Consider the following 19,691-nt stretch of genomic DNA (forward strand, 5'->3'; position numbering starts at 1 on the left):
CTTGGAACTCAGTCTGTAGACCGGACTAGCCTTGAACCCACAGAGATCCCCCTGCCTCTGATTAAAGCTTTGTTTTATTTTTTCAGACAAAGTCTAAGTTGTCCAAGCTCACCTTGAACTTATGATCATCCTGTCTCAGCACCATCAATGCTAGAATTCATAACCATTCATTTTTACTCTTAGCCCAAACATTGTATTTTATATTTAATTACAAGTATTTATTTTAGTGTGTGTGCATGCACATGGCACAGTACACGTGTGGAAGTCAGAGGAAATCTTAAGGGAGGTGGTTCTCCCCTTCCACCATATGGGACCCAGGGATGGAACTCAGGTTGGCCAGCTTGACCAGAGCATCTTTAGCCACTAAGCTGTCTTGCTGGTCCCCATACCCCCATATTTTAAAAAGTAAAGCCTACAGTTAGCATCATACACCACAGTGAAAAACGGACAGTTTACTCCATCAAGTCAGCAGCAAGGTGAGGGGGCTCCATCTTTCCCCTGTGTTCAACCAGGCACCAGGAGTTCTAGTCAGAGGAGTCAGCAAGAAGAGATACTACACATGGAAACTGGAGAGGAAGAAGGAACCATTGTTTTCAGATGGTGTGATTTTATTTGTATAAAATCCTGAAGATTCGAGAAGAAAACATTGCTGGAAACAATAAACAAACCCAGCAACGCTGCAGGACGGAGTCTTAACGCAGAGCTCAGTTTCTGCGCAGCTTGAGCAACCCAAGGAGGAAGGCAAAAAAGCAGGGCTATTTGAAATGGCATAAAAAAGGATGAACCACATAGGAAGGAGTTGCTTAGCAAGGAGGGAAACACGGGACACAGAAAACCACAAACATTGAAGGGATTAAAGAAAGCTAAATAATGAGAAAGATACTGTGTGTTCATAGACAGGATATGCTACATTATTAAAGCAGCCGAATTTGCGGAGGCTAGCCAGGTGTTCAATGCCATCCCTGTCAAGGTTGCAGTACTACTTTTTGGAAAACAGACAACAGGAAGGAAGGAGGGAGGAAAGGAAGGAAGGAAGGCTTGCAAAATTCATATGGAACCTCAAGGGACTCCAAATTATACAAAAAAATCCTGAAAGTTGCTAGCCTCAGATTTCATGACATAGACATAGGACAAAGCGGCAGTAATCAAAACAAGGTGATTTTTGGCACAAAACCAGACACGTGGACCAAGAGAACAGAATAGAGTTAGAAACAGTCCCTCATATCTATGTCGCGTGATCTTCAACAGGGGAACTGGCATCATGTGTGGAGAAAGGGTGAACGTGACACACAACAATGGAAAAGCTGTACATTCATATGCTCAAGAATGAAGGTGGGCATGTGTGCATTCTGTATAAAAATTAATTCCAACTGAATTAAAGGCTTGGCTTTGTGGCACAGACCTGCAACTCTAGCTACGTGCAAGAAGATGGTATGTTCAAGGTCCAGCTAGACTACAGAGTGGATTCAGCCTGGAAAACCCTGTTTCAAAATTAAAGGTAAAGGAGAGCTGAGTCCACAGTTCAGTGGCAGGTACTGGAAGCCCTGGGTTCAATCACCAGTACAAAAGGAAGAAAGAAAAAAAGAAAGAGAGAGAGAGAGAAAGAAAGAAAGGAGGGAAGGGAGGAAGAAAAAACAAAGAAACAAATGCCTAAAACTGAGATCTACTGTGAAAATGTGTGCCATGGATTTGGCAATGTTTTGTTATTTTTTGTTTGTTTGTTTTTTAATTTAATACAAAAAGAACAGAAAACAGTGGCAAAATAGACACAGGGGCTAACTACATAGACCTGAAGACTCGAGCCTGTTAACAGGAATAGTATGGTGAAAGTCAAGCTATGCCACTGAAAATAATTGTGTACCTGATAAAAGTTTAATATAAGCTATGTATATAAAATATGATTTATATAAAATATACAAAAATATAAAAATAGGAATAAAAAGATAATATAAAAACATTTTTTAAAACCCCTCAAAAAGTAAAAAAAAAAAAACAACTTCTCCTACAATTCAACAACATATTAACAACAACAAACCCACTAATTCAGTTTAAAAATAGCACAAAGGACCTAAGTAGATATCTCCCTAAAGAATGCATGCAAGTCTATGAAAGGATGCTTGATGCCACTCATCATTAGAAAAACAGCAGAATCCCAGTGATCTATGACTTCTTCCCCCATTTAAGATGGTGTCTGCCAAAGACCACAATTCAAACTATAAAAAAGACAGCTGTTGGGGACACAACACGAAGGTCCTTGTGCCCAGAGACCTCCAGGAAAACCAGCAATATTAAGCATATAGGATTGTCCTCTCAAAGGGATGGTTGCAATACCCGCTCTTCCATCCAGAAAGCTGGGAGTGTATGTGTTTGTGCAATTACCTACATGCATGTATGCGCACTGTGCTGTGCCTGGAGCTAAAGGAGGTCAGAAGAGGGCACTGGACCCCACAAACCTGCACTTACAGATGGTTATGGACTGCCATCTGGGTGCTGGGAACTGGACCCGGGTCCTCTTAGAGAGCAACAAGTATTCTTAACTGCTGTGCCATCTCTCTAGTCAAGTGGAGCACACCCACTGCCCCACCTGCCCAATGGGTACAGAGACTCAGTTTAGCAAGCAGAAAAACTTGCTATTGTTGAGTTCTGAAACAGGGTCTCACTGTTTGCCCACGCTGGACTCAAACTGATAGGCAAAAGAGAAGTTCCTACGTCCGGGTCCTGAACAGCTAAAACTTTCAGTGTTGCACTGTTCGCTGTGCTTGGCTTCGGGGCTACCACACAACAGCTTAAAGCAGAGTCCATATTACTACTCTGGACACTGACTAAGAAGGTAAGCTTTATGCTGGGGTGGGGGGAAGGTGTTGAACTGAATTCTTGAATAGCCCTGACCACAGACTGTCCCCGTTAATGTCGTTCTTCTCTCTAGGCGTATGACTCACTGGGTAAAAATTTCTGAGAAAACAGATATGACATCGGTAAAAAAAAAAAAAAAAGAACCATTATAATACCAAACCATAAGCTGTGGTCTGCCTCATGAAAGTGTTGTGTTCTCCAGGACTGAAGGCTGCTGGCTGGAGACAAAACCGACTTCAGACAAGGGTGTCAGAACCACCCGAGGTATGATCCAGGCTAATGACTTTGACTTTTGAGGTCATTTCCAACATGGAGATTCTGAGATGAACCACAGGGCTGAGCTGAGCAGTGGCAGGAGGTAGAGTGCTTTGGGCTATGCACACTGTCTCAGTCTTTGGTTGGGCATTGAGATTAGCTGCTGAAGCCACAACAAGTACAACCAAATCCCTAAGTTCTCCTTGCCTGCCTCCTCTGGTGGTCTGAATAGCAGTGAGTGGTGCTTAGAACCTACCCTTTGTTGGCAGTTCCTTTTAACATTGCCAGTTAATAAGGTGTTACGAAGATCACCTTTGTACCAACTGATAATGAAATGCATGACTAAGAGAGACAACCTTATCACTGGTGGGATCCATACCCCATGCTCCACAGTCCCAAGCTCAGCTTCTGATGAAGAGGGGTTCTTCCTAAGGCATCCCAGAACACCCAGTACAGTGCTTGTCACAGCTGTGCTGTTTTCATACCCATCCCTAACCCACTCAATGCTGCAAGAAGAGCATGTGATGCTTCAATCTCAACCCCACCCCGAAAGCTGCAAGGCTTCTGTGATGGCTACCACAATCGGCTTAGTGAGGCCTCTGGAACGGGTGGTCTTCTACTATGGATTTTACAATCCTAGCAAGTTTGCTTGTCCAAGGACTGGCTTGTTATATGGATGGGCTCTGACACTGTGATGTTCACACAGGAAGTTCAGAGTACCCTCTCATCATGATCCTCATTGATTACATTATCTTTCAGGACATCTGAGATGGTCTCCTGGTAGTCCCTGGAGAAGAACTACATGGCATTTGCCAACCTCCCAATACTCGTGGCTTGGGGTCCTGGCCCAGCAGTTGCAGGCTGGAGGAGCAGGAGGCTTCCAGGTTGCAGAGGTTCCATTATCCGTTATCCTCCTAGCTCCAAGGGCTTCTCAGAAGCAGGTAAGAAGGAGTGGGGGCAGGGTTGGAAGGGTGGGGTGGGGATGAGTCAGGAGGGAATCCTTACCAGGGTGGATTCCTTACCTACTGTAGGTAGTCAGCCCGCCCAGGAAGCGCTCCAAGTCAAGAGCAGCTGAAAGCTCTGAATTTTCAAGAGCAAACTTTAGGATTATATTTAGGATATATATATACATACACACACATACATATATATATATATTCCTATATATACACACACACATATATATACATATATATGTTATGTAAATAAAATATGCATTATTTATTCACTTATTTACTTTGATGTAGGATCTTACTATATAGCCCTGGCTGGCCTGGAATTGGATATGTAGACCAGGTTGGCCTCTAACTCACAGAGATTTCACCAGCCTTGGCCTCCCAGGTGCTGGGAATAAAGCCTGAGTCACCACAAACTTTCTTTCTTTCTTTCCTCCTTCTCCTCTCTCCCTCCCTCTCCTCTTCTATCATCCTTCCCCTTCCCCTCCCTCCCTCCCTTCTTCTCTCCCTTACTTTCTCTTTGGGACAATGTCTCTGTAATCCAGACTCCAGGCTGACCTGGAACTCTTTTGGTTGTTGAAGAAGTCCTTGAACTCCTGATCCTCCCACCGACACCTCTCAAGTTCCGAGATTACAGGCCGGAACTCATCATGCCTTTTGGAGTTTCTGCCTCAGCAAGCTAAAGTCTCTTGCTAGAGACTGTTATCTGGAATGTTCCACGGACCAGACAAGTGATTCCAGTTCCATCCCAGATTCCGCTCTTCGTTCATTCCTTTGAAAATATATCGGTCTTGTTTACCCAGCTGTTTGCCCCAGGAGCAATGAAAGAATCCGTCCTCTTCTTCTTTTTTTTTTTTCTCATTTTATTTTTTCTGAAAACATCATGAGCAAAGCCCTAGCCATCACCAGTTCAATACAGTAAGCAGGATGCAGTCGCCATGTACGTAATAATGACCATGTAGCCTGCTAAAGAGAAATGGTTTTGTTTTCTTGGGCCTCCTCCTGGAGCACAAGGGTCAGCGGTGGCGAGGACCACATGGGGTGGGAGGAAGTGTAGAGTTAATGATACATGCAACCTTCTTACTAGAAGACACGGGTCTTAATTCTGGATGATTTTTTTTTTCTCACTGTTGTGGGTTGTGGGACCAATCATGTAAAGTCTTTTATCATCCTGTGTGAATCTGAGGCAAAAAGTCTGCACACTGTTGCACATCTTAGGTAAAATCTTATCCAGACTAACACAGAAGAGGGGAGGAGCCCCTTCCCAGATCGCTTCTGTTAATCTTTCTACCATCCCTCTTTTCTGCGCTTCTCATCTCTTGCTGGCTCAAAGGATCCAGGGTGCTACTGCTGTGGTCAGAATCCCACCCTAGCCTTACTTCCGATGTGGTGGCTGAGTAGAGAGCCGCAGATGAGGCTAACTCCGACATCCTGGAGCAGGGATGTGGCCGGGGGCGTGGGAGAAGGTGGGGGAAGCTGGGGCACTGGGGAGGATTCACAGAAAGGACGACTCTGATTAACAACAGAAGACTCTCATCAGATTTTCTGCAGTGTGTCAGGCAGTTAGAAGTGGAAAGCAGAGACTGCTTCATGACAGGATACCCTTGTATCTCAGAGGGTGACTAGGAACGGAGCCTGACTCAGGCCTGTGAAGTGCCTGGGCTTCATCCAGCCCTGCATCCAGGGGACGGGACACTTCCACGGGCTTTTTGTCTGGGAAAAGTTTTGTGTTCTAGGAAGGTGACTCTGACAGCAGGATCAGGCAACATGTCTTTGGACCAAACAAGTCAGGAGAGCTTGGGATTGAGACCCAAGGCCTAAACCGGGGAGGAAGAAAGAGATTTAACAACTTGTCAGGCCTAGGAAGGGGCTTGAAATAACTTAAGATTTTGAAATGAAGCTGACATATTTCTCAAATAAAGACACAGGACATCTAGTTAATATGGAATATCAAGTTTTCTGTATAAATATGCCCTGTGCAATAATTAATCTGAAGTTCTAAATGAATCAAGTGTTCTGTGGGTTTTTGTTTGTTTGCAGAGAGCATTATTTCAAGCATCTTAAATATAAGTCTGATCTGCCTTTCTTTTTATCTATTTATTTATTGTCAAGTTTCATTTCTTTGGGTCTTTTGATACAGTTATCCTTTTTTCTTTTTTAAAAAAGATTTATTTTGATTTTATTTTATGTGTATGAGTACACTGTAGCTCTACAGATGGCTGTGAGCTATCATGTGTGGCTGCTGGGAACTGAACTCAGGACCTCTGCTGGCCCTGCACGCTCCGGCATAATTCACTGTAGCTGTCTTCAGTTGCACCAGAAGAGGGTGTCAGATCTCATTACAGTAGTTGTGAGCCACCATGTAGTTGCTGGGATCCGAACTCAGGACCTTGGGAAGAGCAGTCAGTGTTCTTACCCACTGAGCCATCTCATCAGCTCCAGTTATCTTCTTTTTTTTTTTTTTTTAAGATTTATTTATTATATTTATATAAGTAGACTGTAGCTATTTTCAGATATACCAGAAGAGGGTCTTGGATCCCATTACAGGTGGTTGTGAGCCACCATGTGGTTGCTGGGAATTGAACTCAGGACCTCTGGAAGAGCAGCCAGTGTTCTTAACCACTAAGCCATCTCTCCAGCCCTGATATAGGTATCTTATGATGTAGCCCGGACTGTTTTTGAACTTACCATCCTCCTGCCTCAGCCTCCGCAGTGCAGGGAATTATAGGCCAGCTGCATGTGTCACTGTTTAGCTACAGTTGCTATCTGACACTGGATTCCCTAGTGTCTGGTCCTGCTGGGAAGGAAGGAACTGCTTGGGAACTGGGAGGAGTATTTGACACCATCGTATTTCTAAGTTGTATCCGGAGCGTGGGCAGAGATAAAAGCATTTTCAGGCATGTCTTTGTTTCTGTGTCATGGAGCTTGCACCACATCCACCGTTCACTGAGGATGGCGTGTGGGTGGGGTGCATGTGAGTGTACCAGGCATGTGTGCACATCTGGAGGCCAGAAGTCAGCCTCAGGAGTTACTCCTTTGGAACTGTCCACTGTTTTCTCAGACAGGGTCTCTCTCTGGGACCCAGGGCTGGCTGACTAGATTAGACACCAGGCCAGAGGGCACCAGGGATCTATCTGCCTGGCATCTCTATCTTCCCAACACTGGGATTACAAATACTCTTCACCACTCCCAGTTTTATTTCCGATGCTGATGCTGGAGATCAAGCTAGGTCCTCGTGTCCTCGTGCTTGCCTTTGCTCTTTGAGCTATCTATCCTCCAGCCCATGGTTGTTACCTGTTTGTTACATTTTAGTATCCTTCTAAGTAACAATCCCGAGGAAATTGCTAGTTCAGATGGTTGGTTATTTTCTCTGTGTGTGTCCATTACACTAAAGGCACTACCATAGTATGAGTTTTTAAATCTCCCTGATACCCAAACTTTGCATGTACACCTTAGGAAATGCCTGTAGAACAAGAAAACCTCTGACCATCTGACTCAGGATGCGCCAGTTGGGAGCCTCAGCCACTGTGTGAGTGGAAGGGAAGTGCCCTAGTATGCTTGCAGACACTGGGCTAGACTGGGTTGAGAGGGAAATATGGAATTCTGTTAAGAACCTACAAGTGGGATCTGTCACTCAGCTCCCAGGCATCCAGTGGGTGGAAGATGGATAGGACTGTATACCCGGATGGGCCTCACTGCCTAAGAAAATTAGGAACTAGTAAGAGCCACAGAGGTGGTTGGAGAGTGTTGAGGGATTCAAGTCCCCTGACAGACACCGCTTCTCCCTAGCTGGTTTAAGCTGATACTCAGGAATGCTTGCTGGCCATGGGATTGGAACACAACCTGCCGTTGGCTTCCTAGCACAATGTTTAATTGTTGCTGATTTTTTTTTTCAGTATCTACTGATACTTGGTAGGGGTTCAGGATGATGCCAGCCCTGGGCTACCCAGCAGAGAGGTTTCCCAGGTTTCTCCGTGTAGACTGGAGCCACCAGAACTGTGGCACGCTGACCTTGAACCAATCATCCATTCTTCCCCAGGCATCTCCGACCTTTCAGGTTCAGCCAAGAGCTGAAAAGCTCCCATCATGATCTTAGCCCTTCATCCACACAATGGCTCCCACTGTGGAGATCGCAGATGCCACAGGCTCTCCTTCCTCCAGGCGTCACAGAAACCACTGCCCTTGTAAAAGGACTCCTGGCTTACTGGAGATATGTCAGGGAGATGATGGCCCCTGAGTCTCAGCCCTCTGACATGGGCAGATTAAACCCCACATGCAAGGCTGATCCACCTGGGGCGGGGAAGAATGGTGGGCGGAGAGAGGGCAGAGTGGCTACAGGTGGATCCAATCACTTTCAGTTCGCAGCTGGAGAAGCATAAACTCAGAGAGAGTGAGCAACTTGTTCAGGCAGAACAGGCAGAGCTGGGATTAGAGCTCTGACCTCTCGACCTCCAGCCTGTGGCTTTTAAAATCACTCTGAAGGAAAGAGTGGCTGCTATTTCCATGTGTGTACAGTAAGTAAGATGCATCACCCTACATGATGACTGTAGGTGACAGCATCAGGCATGACCTACTGGCAACATGCCCTCTGACACCCTGATTTAGCTGCTAGCATTTGTTGAGCCAGTTTCCTTTCCCTGTGATGATTACTTGTGATTCACATCAGTCAGAGTAAATGCTAAGTGGTTATAGCAAAGAAATGCAAAATGCAGTGGCTTAGACTTCTTCACGTAAAATTCCCAGGTGTGTAGTTCAGAGCCAGAATACATAAACATGGCTTCCTTGGCTCCAACCATCACATTCTTCATCTGCCATTCAGGATAGAGGAAGTCATAGGACATCTGGCCTGGAAGGCTGACTACCCATACTCTTTTACTTATAGCCTATGATTATCCATACAGGCTGCAGTATGTGCAAAGCATGTTGGGAAATGTAGTCTTTAGCTGTAGTCTTTACTGCATTCTGCCAAACATGCAGGGGGCGGGGGGAAATCTGTTGTTCTATTTTAAAGAGAGACCATATTTGGAGAACAGATAACAGCTACTACAGCCCGGCTTCTTGGCTGGCTTGAAGAAGGAGGGGCTTTGGGACATCTCTGCCCAGAGGTTTGATCTTAGCGAGTTTGTGTGACTTCTTCAAAATTCAACTTTTCGTCTGCTCAGTGAAGTGATGAGAATTATTAATCTACACATCTCAAGAAGATGCTGGAAGTTCCAAATAAATGAAATGAGCCCCAGAGCCTGCTAGGGGATGCCAGGCCAGGTGGAAAGTGATGAGGCCCTATATTGGGATACCTAGAAGGCTGTCTGTTTTGTTTTCTAAGTTTTATTTTTTTTTGTTGTTAGCATATACTAATTACACTATGACATTCTCATACCCATATATAATGTATTTTACATTTTGATCATATTCACTTCCCATTGCCTTCTTATTTGTTTGTTTGATTGTTTTTCAAGACAGGGTTTCTCAGTGTAGGCCTAGCTATCTGAAAACTTGCTCTGTAGAACAGGCTAGCCTCGAACTTACAGAGATCCACCTGATTCTGCCTTCCGAGATTGGAGACATGTGGCAGTGCTACCTTCATCACCATTCGAGCAGCCCATTGCTCTCTTACCTCCCTCTCACACCTGCTCAGGCTTCCTTCTACAGTCTTGCTACCCCACCTCCGGGCCCCGCCTCTGGGAGAGCCAATGAGACTACTTAGAAATGCTTACAGGAGTAAGGGGCAGTACCTTATCAGAGGTTATACCATCGAAGAAAAATCCTCCCTCCTCCAGCAAACATTACCCTCCTATAGATCCTCCGGAGAGTGAGGCCTCACAAGTCCCTCATCCACAACTGCGTGTTAATGGCCCAGTTGTGTACAAGTTGTGTACTTGTTGCAAGCATTCACATGTGCTGCAAACTCAAGAATGCAGTATGCCAGTCACGTCAGAAAACAGTGTACTGCTATGCCATCACCTTGTTTCTGCCCCTTCATCCCTAGTAACCTCTGAGCTTTGGCTGGTGAGCAGGATGTGTGTACGAAATTGACAGCCTCACTAACCTATAGCCATAAACATGAGCATTCAAAAGGCGATCTGACAAGCACGGCATACCCATTTAGCATTGCTTTGGTCTTTTAAATGTATCAGCCCAAGCTGACTTCAGCCTGATTGTAGGTGAGAGACCTGCAGAGCAGCTCTTGGGTTTGCCCGTCTGCTGGTGTTCTGCTGTATACAGACGTGAATGTGCCTGTGCTGTACACTTCTGTGGCTCTGTTTGTACACTGTGACCAACTGCTCCTCAGAGACTCTGCTCCTGGCCTTCTATGTGGTGAGTGTTTCCTGGCTCCTGGGCTGTCCTCAAAGGTAGCCAATGAGAGCTGTGGAGCTTACTCCTCAGTGAGTGGGTTTGAGACTGGCACCTTCTGTAGGAAGGAAGCCATTAGACAGCCCCTAGGATGCCTCAAAGCCATTCTCCTCTCCTTCTAGGTAGCAGAGCACAATCGCAGCCTTAGTAACCCTGTCCAGCATTCCTGGTGGCGTCTGTGACAATCTCTAGCCTGTGCCTGTTTCCTCCTCCCTCCCGAACTTGTTCTTATCCATTAGCCTTTAATCTCCTTAGGAGAAAAACCTTCTCTTGCCACCTATTACATCACTCTGAGACATATAATGTGCCACTGTTTATCCCCTGCCAGCAGGAACTTGAGTTTGTGGGAAAACCTTGCACAGAACCATACAGCCGCCAAGAGAAAGGAAGTAAGATTTGAATGCAGGACTTTGAAGAGGCCAACTCTGGCTCTCTTTATGACTGTTGTTTAAGATCACACTTAAGCAGGAAGGGTAGAAACCCAAGGTTGTTTGGTGTAGCTTCACACCCTTGCTAGGAACTCAGAATTTGACTGAATAGTGGTCCAGCAGTGCACGGACAGTATTGTGTTTATTGTGTACACTTTGGTTGTTGGATTGATGTATTTTTAATTTTTTTAATTTTACTCTGTGTATGAGTGTTTTGCCTATATGTGTATCTGGGTACCAATTGTGTGCCTGATGTCCAGGAAAGTCAAAAAGAGTTTCAGAGCCCCTGGAACTGGAGTTATAGATGGTTATGTAATGCCATGTGTGAGTTGGGAATGAACCCGGATCCACCGGAAGAACAACCAGTGCTCTTAACCACTGAGTCACTTCTTCAGCCCATAGATAGATGTTTTAAAACAACCAGGGCAGCCCCAAGAGTTGAAGTGTCTAATGAGCCTTCAGGCTGAGAAAGGGCTTCCCGTAGTGCTTTTATATTGGGTTTCCTGGAAACACTGGAGCCAGAGTCAAACAAGGGATGGCTGTCACTGATGCCTGTGTCATACCCGCAGCCATGAGACTCTGGCACAAGGAGATGGCACTTTCAACAGGTGTCCACAGGGGAGGGACTGTCCCAGGAGTCATGGACATCCATCCTGGGTTTCCTGGCATGGTCCATTCTCGCATTGTTTGTATCGGAGTGCTGAAGTCATATGTGGGCCTCAGAGAGATGGCCATAGGTAAAGGTGGTTGTCACCAAGCTTGACAGCCTGTTTGATCTCTTGGACTCACACAATGGATGAAGAGAACTGAGTCCTCAGACTTCTCCATGCACATGGACACACACACACACACACACACACACACACACACACACACGCACGCACGTGCACACGCACACACACACACACACACACACACACACACACACGCACACACTAACCATAATAAGAAAATGACTGTAATGACACATATCTTTAATCCTAGCACTGGGGAAGCAGAGACAGAGGCAGGGACAAAGAGACAAGCATATTTCTCTGAGTTTGAGGTCAGCTTTGTCTACATAGAGATGTACAGACTAGCCAAGACTACATAGTGACATCCTCTCTTTTAAAGAAAAGATTAAGAAAATTTTCTTAAAAATAAATAAAAGAAAGAAAGTTAAATGTGCTAGCCAGATAATAAGTCTTGTTTTTTAATTTGGAAAGACCTAGAAGATCAAAGGCAGCAGCAGAGCTGGCCTGACTGCATAGCCTATCCAACCGCGAGAGAGGTGAGTACCTTTACGCATATGGATTCCTTTGCTTCTATTCTGCTCAGTCAGCAATCCAGGGGAAGCTCTGAGATGGAAAAAAATCACACTGGGCACAGAGGTGTCAGGGGCTGATACTGGAGGACCAGGGTTAGAGGCTTGACTGGACTATTTAGTGAAGTCCTGTTTCAATAAAACCAACTAAACAACCAAACAAAAGCCAACAGGGGTCACAGCAGACCTGTTTCCTGAGAGTTTGCAAGGAACCTTGATGACAGAAAGAAGCGGGTTTGGAAGGACGGGTAGGTGATTAAGATCATTTATTGCTCTTGCAGAGGACCTGGGTTTGACCCCAGAGCTCCCATTAATGCCACAACTCCAGTTCTAAGGGATACAGCACCCTCTTCTGACCTCCATGTATGCATGTGGTCTACAGACATACATATAGGCAAAACACTCATACACATAAGATAAATAAAAACCTTTAACTTTTTTAAAGAAGCAGCTGAAGAAGCAGAAACTGTTCTTTTGACCTCGTTGCACAAAGGAAGGGATGACCCAAGGTCCCTTACGACACATGCAGAATTGCATCTGGGGAAGTGAGCGTGCTCTCCATGAAGGCCTTCAGATTAGTGATTCACCATGGGTGGCAACTCCTTACTGCTCTAGTTCTTTCCACACCAGGATGGGGTCACTGCTGGGTGACAGTGCACTTCATAAGCTCAGCCAAACCAAACCAAAAGCTTGTTTGTTTTCTAAGGTCCATTGCTAACTCCTCCCAGCCCAGCCATGGAATTCCTTGAGTTTTACTTTACAGAGAGATTCAAGAGATCCAACAGGGGCTGGGGAGATGGCTCAGTGGGAAGATCCTAGGCTTGCAAGCATGAAGACTTGAGTTTAGAGTCCTAGAATCCTTCCAAAAGCCAGACAGGGTAGCACACATTTGTAATTCCAGGGTTCCCATGGCAAGATGGGAGGCAGACAGAGAATCCCTGGATACTAGTAAGCTAGCCAGCTTGGTGGACAACGCTGTAATGGAAAAACAAAAGATTCTATTTCAAACAAGATAGATGTTGAGGACTGACACAGGATGATTCTTCTGATCTCCATGTGTACAATGTAGCATTATGTACCCCCATTCATGCACATCAACATTTGCACACACACATGAACACACATACACACTCATCCAGAACAGAGTATTTCCTCTGAGGTGCCTGCTTTGTATCTCAAGACACTTAAGCCCATAGATGTTAGTCTTCTTTAAAAAAAAAATAATTTGTTTAATTTTAATTTTATGTCCGTTGGTGTTTTGCCTGCACATATGTCAGTGTGAAGGTAGTGGACCCCCTGGAACTGGAGTTACAGACAGTTGGGAGCTGTGAGTTCTGGCAATTGAAACCAGGTCCTCTGAAAGAGCAGCTCTTAACCACGGAGCCATCTCTGTAGCCACTGTTGATCTTCTTCTTCTTCTTCTTCTTCTTCTTCTTCCTGCTCCTCCTCTTCTTCTTCTTCTTCCTCCTCCTCCAACTCCTCCTCCTTCTTCTTCCCCCTTCTCCTCTCTCTCTCTCTCATTAAAAATTCCTCAATTTTTTTTATTCCTGGTACCACTACCACAATTTACAAGACAATATGCCTGATGTAATGAAGAGAAAGGTACTGTTGTACCAGATAAAAGACCTCAGGGATGTACATCTTATTGACACTATATTGCACATTTTGCAAACCATGCTATTGCAGTCCTAAGCAAGAAGGGCTTCCTGTTTAAGGTGCAGTGATGTTTCTGACTATGGACCATTGCTCTCTCTGCAGCAGACTTTTACAGTTCCTCTAAGGCACGTGGGACAACTGTCTCAAAGTGACCACGCAGCTTTCCTGACAACTCACTTTCTCTCCTGCTAAGAACTATATCCCTTTTCTACTGTTTGTAAAACCTTCTGCCACCATATCCAGTACTTCTACCATCAGACCTATAGCCATCGCCATAGGGACTGCCTGAGTTTCTTCCGCCAAAACTGCCCCACCCCTGAATTTGTGCTTTGATTGCCATTATCCACGCTAATTTCCAAAGTCATTAGAGTTCCCACCACCACCACCGCCATGGTTACCTCCACCAAAGTTTCCTCCTTCATCGTAACCATCACATCCTCCTCCTCTACCACATCTATGACCTTGGTCTCCATATCCTAGTCCACTACCATAGCCTCCTCTGTATTGTAACCATGGTTACCACCACAGTTACCACCATCTCTGCCACTATAGCCTCCTCTCTATTGTAACCATGGGAACCACCACCATTACCACCATCTCTGCCACCACAGCCTCCTCTCTATTGTAACCATGGTTACCACCACAGTTACCACCAAGACCAAAATTACCTCCAAAGTTTCCTTCACGACCCACAAAGCTGCCGTATCCTCCTCCCAGCCTCTCTACGATCCAGCAGACTGCATCCCTTCTTCGCTGTTACAGCCATTGACAGACTCTCTGTGGTCAGCAGATCCATCTCTTCTTTAGAAACAGCTCTTTTCAGTTCACAATTACACCCACGGACAGTGTGGTATTTCTGAACAATGTTGTCAACTGTGTCACAATCATCAAAAGCTACAAAAGCAAATCCTCTCTTTTTCCCCTCTCTGTCTGACTTCTATGATGTGAATGGTTTCTGCCATACTTTTCAAAGTAGTTCATAGATTATACTCTTCTGTATTTTCTTTCATATTACTAAATTTTTTCTTCACTGTTCAACGCGCAAAAAGGGCTTTTGGCCACTCTAGAAATGACTCCTCGTTTCCCCCACAGCCATCAACTTTGTGTGGTGGAACACTCACTGTAGTAGCATCCACCTCTTCAACACAAGACAAGGGTCCCGAGCCCGAAGCCTCTGGAACATTTTGTGTGGGGATCCCTCATTACCACACAGTCCGTAACAGTGTCCTATTTCTCGAAATATTCTCTGAAGTTATCATTTGTGGTTTCGAAGCTCAGACCACCAATAAACAGCGTCCTCAACTGTTCTGGTTCCTTTGGACCACAGCCTCTATTTTGAGTCCAGACTTGCCTTTTCTAACTCCAGTTCCCGTGTTAGTATTTTTTGGTTCGGTAAAATCCGTGCAGTAGAGCACAACTCACTCACTTGCCTAACCATGGTTGAGTTCACTGGTCCTCTGTGTTCTGAGTCCCTGGCCGGTAGGAGGTGCTCTGAAGGATGCTGCAGATGGATGCTCGTGTGGTCCTCCCCACATCATGGGATGATGCTTCCATTTTTAAAGGTTTATTTATTTTTATTTTATGTTTATGAGTGGTTTGACTACTTATGTACAGATACCTTATGCATGTAATGCTTGCAGAAGCCAGGAGAGGTTATCAGATCTTCTGGAACCCTCCATTTGGGTGCTGGGACTCAAACTTGAGTCCTCTATTAGAGCAGCACGTGCTCTTAACTGCTGAGCCATCCCTATAGCTCCAGTACTTCTGTTTTTTAAGCCAAGAAGTATTCTAGGTCATTTCTCTTTTGTTCTAGATTAGACCCTGAAACTGATGTTTTGACAATACTGCTTCTGTCTCTGCACAGACGTCCTGGTCTCAGGGAGGCTCCAGCTACGGTCTGGAGCTTCTAAACGTGCCTTACTGCCGAAACCTGCAACTCTGAGACGCAGCAAACTTGTCTTTGGCTCCCATCCAAGAGTTCCACAGGCATTATTTGCAAGACTGTTGCAAGCTATAGAAACAGCACCCTCTTGTGACCTGAGCATGCCACACAGTCTCCAGAGAAAGACACTTCAGTCTTAGAACTGTGGCGATCTCTGTCCCCACAACCCACAACCCACTCTCATTTTCTTCCCTCCTCTCTTCCTGTATTTATTTTGAAGCAGGGTCTTGCTGTATAAATATAGGACTCACAAAATAACTTGGGCTGGTCTCAAGTTCAAACTCATTATCCTCTTGCCTCAGCCTCCAAAGAATCAGGATCATAGGCTTGTCCCATCATGTCTGGCATCCCGCTGTGTTTCAACAGTGTTCAAAGCAAGACTGGTGATGTAATTCCGGAGCAAGGTTCAGTAAAGCATCCAGGTGAGAGGGCAAAGAGTACATCCCAGAGAGACTACTGTCTCCCTGTTTCGAAAGTAGAGTTTAGAACTGCTTAAAATGTTTAAATGACTGGGCCACACATTCTCAGAAAAATCCATCAAGGACGGATATTATTTCTCTTGACTGGGCTTTTGATAAACAATGACAGAATGCAAACATGCAATCTCTTGAAAGAGGCCCTGCTGCTGACAAATGGTAAGATTGCTGTCCTTTAAGTAACTAAGAAGGAAGAAGGGACAAAATGGCCCAGCAGGTTAAAAAAATATACTTGCTTATCGGAGCCTGAGGACCTGAGTTCAACACCCCAGATCCCAGGATAAATGGTACAGAAGCCCTCATCTGTAACCCCAGAGTTCCGGTTGAGAGACGGGAGCTGGTGATAAAGCAGGCTGGAAGCTCTGACTCTTAAAAGTGCTTCTCTCACCGGCGCGCGCGCGCGCACTTGCATTGGAGAAAATTACAAGGCTTTTACCTAGACACGTGACTCACAGTGCTGACTTCATCTCAACTGAAGGAGAAAATGAGACCCAAATCTCCTGTTGGTGCTACTGAAGTCATTTTGATACCTCATCTCATAATGTAGCCCAGGCTCGCCTTGAACTTTAGATAGTTTTCTGCCTTAGCCTCTCAGAGAGCTGTAAGTTATAAATGTACCCGGCACTCCTGGATTCCAAGTCCCGTTTAGAAAAATAGTCCTGTAGCTCATGAAAGAAAGGGAGACATCAAAAGGATTCTGAAACGTGAGTGTGCTGGGAGAGCCTTTATTTATTATAGATGCAGCCTCACCCACAGATCTGACGCCATTACTCTGGGCCTGAAGCATCTGCCCGCTCCAGAAGGAAGCTGAATTTTCAGTAACTGCTCAGGGAACAGCTTGGAAAGGGGATGTTGCCACAGCAAGACTGTGATGATACCAGCCAGGAAGAGAAGCGAGAGCAGATGCCATTGCTCACAAGGACAAACATCTCTCAACAAAATGCCTTGATTTATGTTTACTTTAAGCTGTGGTTTCTTTCTTTTTAAAAATAGAATATCTTTTATTTATTCTTTGACAATATCATGCATGTAAACAATGTATCTTGATTGTATACATTTTCTGGTCCTTCCCTCTCACTCCTCCTGGGCATCAGGCACCCCAGCCGTCCCCCCCACCCCCACCCCCTGTACTTCAAGTCTTTTTTTTTTTTTAACCTATTGTCTGTAAGAACTGATGCGATTTTAGAGCAAATTGAAGCCACTAGTTCAGATAGGAGTTTATGTGTCCTTGTGTGGTTTGGAAAGCATCGATTGCCTAAGACAAAGGTTCCTCCTTCCTTTTTTGTTACCGTATGTGCTGTGCTGTTCAATTACAAGGAGAGCAGCCTTTGTTTGGGCCACTACTTAAGATTAGACTATCTTTGATTAGACCATTCTCTTGTAGTCTAGACTTGTTTCAGATTGGACTACCATCTGATGAGGACAGGAGAGATCAAAACTCTTGTGAGTAAAACAGACCTAGTCTTGGAAACTGACACCAGGAGTTAGTTGTTCTTCATTATGCAGCATCTGCTTTTATGTTATGTGTATGAGAGCTTCTCCAAATGTATGTGTGTGCACTATGTGCATACCTAGTGGCCCCAGTCTGGAAGAGAGCTTTGGGGCCCCTAGAACGGGAGTTACAATTGGTGTGGTCACCATGCAGATGCTGGGAACTAAGCTCGGGTCCTCTGCAAGAGCAGTGAGTGCTCTTAACCACCGAGGCATCTCTCAAGGCCTTCCCACGGAACTTTCTATTTCCACGGTGCTTCCATACTTGAAGCCCATAGCAGAAGGTGATTTTTGTTGTTGTATAATGTTCCTCCCGGTGAACAGCTTCTGTGTAATTCTCCTGCTGAGGAAATTTGAGCAGGTTCTACTCTGTCATATTCTGCTTTTTCTATTATAAAGGCTGAGCCCTCTCAAGAATGTTATTCGAATTATGAGAACAACTAGGTCTAAATATAGAAGATAATTGCAAATCATTTTCCTCAATGGTCAAGCCTGCTTACATTCTCACAACGATGTAGAATACAATATTAGCATTTGGTCTAGTCAGACTGTTATCTTTCCGTCCTGCTGGGCACAAAGCCCCTGATCTTATTTCTATAATTCAGGGTATGAGCTTGGCATCTTTCCACAGTAGCCTCATTCTGAACTTTAAGGTGAATCAAAACATCTCAAGTGACTAAGACCCAGTGTTCAGTGGGCACAACTTTGATCTGTAAGTTGTCCTGGTCACGGGATCAAAGGCTGAAGAAGAGAGACTAAACCTTGGTGCAGACAAATTCCTCAACGGATGTTTAATTTACAAGTCATGGAGTGTGGGCTAGAAAACCGTGTGCTTTAGCTAAGGACTGTTGGTCTGAGAAGCCCATACTCATCAAGGATGAAAACCAAGCCCAGCCATGAGGGATTTTGTGCTAACAAATACCTCCCAGGCCTAGTAAGATGTTTACACACCTACAGCAGGCTCAGTTGCAAAGGGGGAACAAGTGGCTTTGACCAAGAGTGCCCCCTTGCTAATCTGTTCCATGAACAGTTCCCCAGAATTTATGACTTGAACTCGTAAAGAAGGGGTGACTTCCATTGCTTCCTGGTATATGGTAAAACACTGTGAACAAAGGTAACTTGTGAAAGAAAAAGGCTCCTTTTGATTTGGCTTATAGGTTACAGCCCATCATCAAGAGAAGCCATGGCAGGAGCTCAAGGCAAGCGCTTGACCCAGAAACCACCAAGGAACGTTGCTTTGTGGCTTGCTACCAGGCTCCAGGGCAGCTACCTTTCTTATGCAGCCCAGGGCCACCTACCCAAGAGAGGCATCACCCAGAGTGGGTCAGGTCCTTCTCCATCAATTAGCAAACAAGAAAATGTCCTGAGAGCTATGCCCACACTTCAGTTGAGGTCCCCTCTTCCAAGATGTCTCTCGTTTGTATCAAGTTGACGAAAACTAACCAACTTACCACCAAACACACAAATTCAGCAAACGACAGGGATTCATAAACACCTTTCAGAAACTGTAAATATCAGTGGACTCAACTCTCATAGCAAAAGACAGAGACTCGCTATTGGATCAAAACAAAATCAGAATCAAAAACAAATCCAGGATGCCTGTACCCAAGAAACACATCTCAACACTAAAGGCAAATGACTCCCGAAGGTACTCTAGGCTTCATAACACCTTAATACCAGAGGCCAGCTCTTGAAGACCCTCTCCATGCCCACTTATAATCTCTATCAGGGTTAATAGGATCCCAGGCAGTTCACTGGTAACAGTAAGATCTACCTCAACGGTGCTTACAAGGATTGCAATCAATAATTTGTTTGATTCAATAAATATATTGAATAAGCAATGTTATTGATTCAATCAATACATTGAAGGGGGATAGGTTGTGTAATGGTAACTGTGTTAGTTAGGGTTCATTAGAGCAACAGAATTTATAGAATGAATATATATATACATGTATATATATATATATTTGGAATATATAT

At 44.9% G+C, this 19,691-nt stretch overlaps 1 long non-coding RNA gene across 1 annotated transcript; it reads left to right on the forward strand.

The window, feature by feature from the left end:
* Window positions 1-1,996: 1,996 nt before the first annotated feature.
* Window positions 1,997-15,939, forward strand: LOC116070911. Its single transcript, XR_004110626.1, has 5 exons — window positions 1,997-2,830; window positions 2,927-3,117; window positions 3,868-4,049; window positions 12,049-12,113; window positions 15,667-15,939. It is a non-coding gene; the product is annotated as an uncharacterized LOC116070911 (long non-coding RNA).
* The last annotated feature ends 3,752 nt before the right edge of the window (window positions 15,940-19,691 follow it).

This window comes from Mastomys coucha, unplaced genomic scaffold, assembly GCF_008632895.1.
Source record: "Mastomys coucha isolate ucsf_1 unplaced genomic scaffold, UCSF_Mcou_1 pScaffold1, whole genome shotgun sequence".
NCBI classification, from domain to species: domain Eukaryota; kingdom Metazoa; phylum Chordata; class Mammalia; order Rodentia; family Muridae; genus Mastomys; species Mastomys coucha.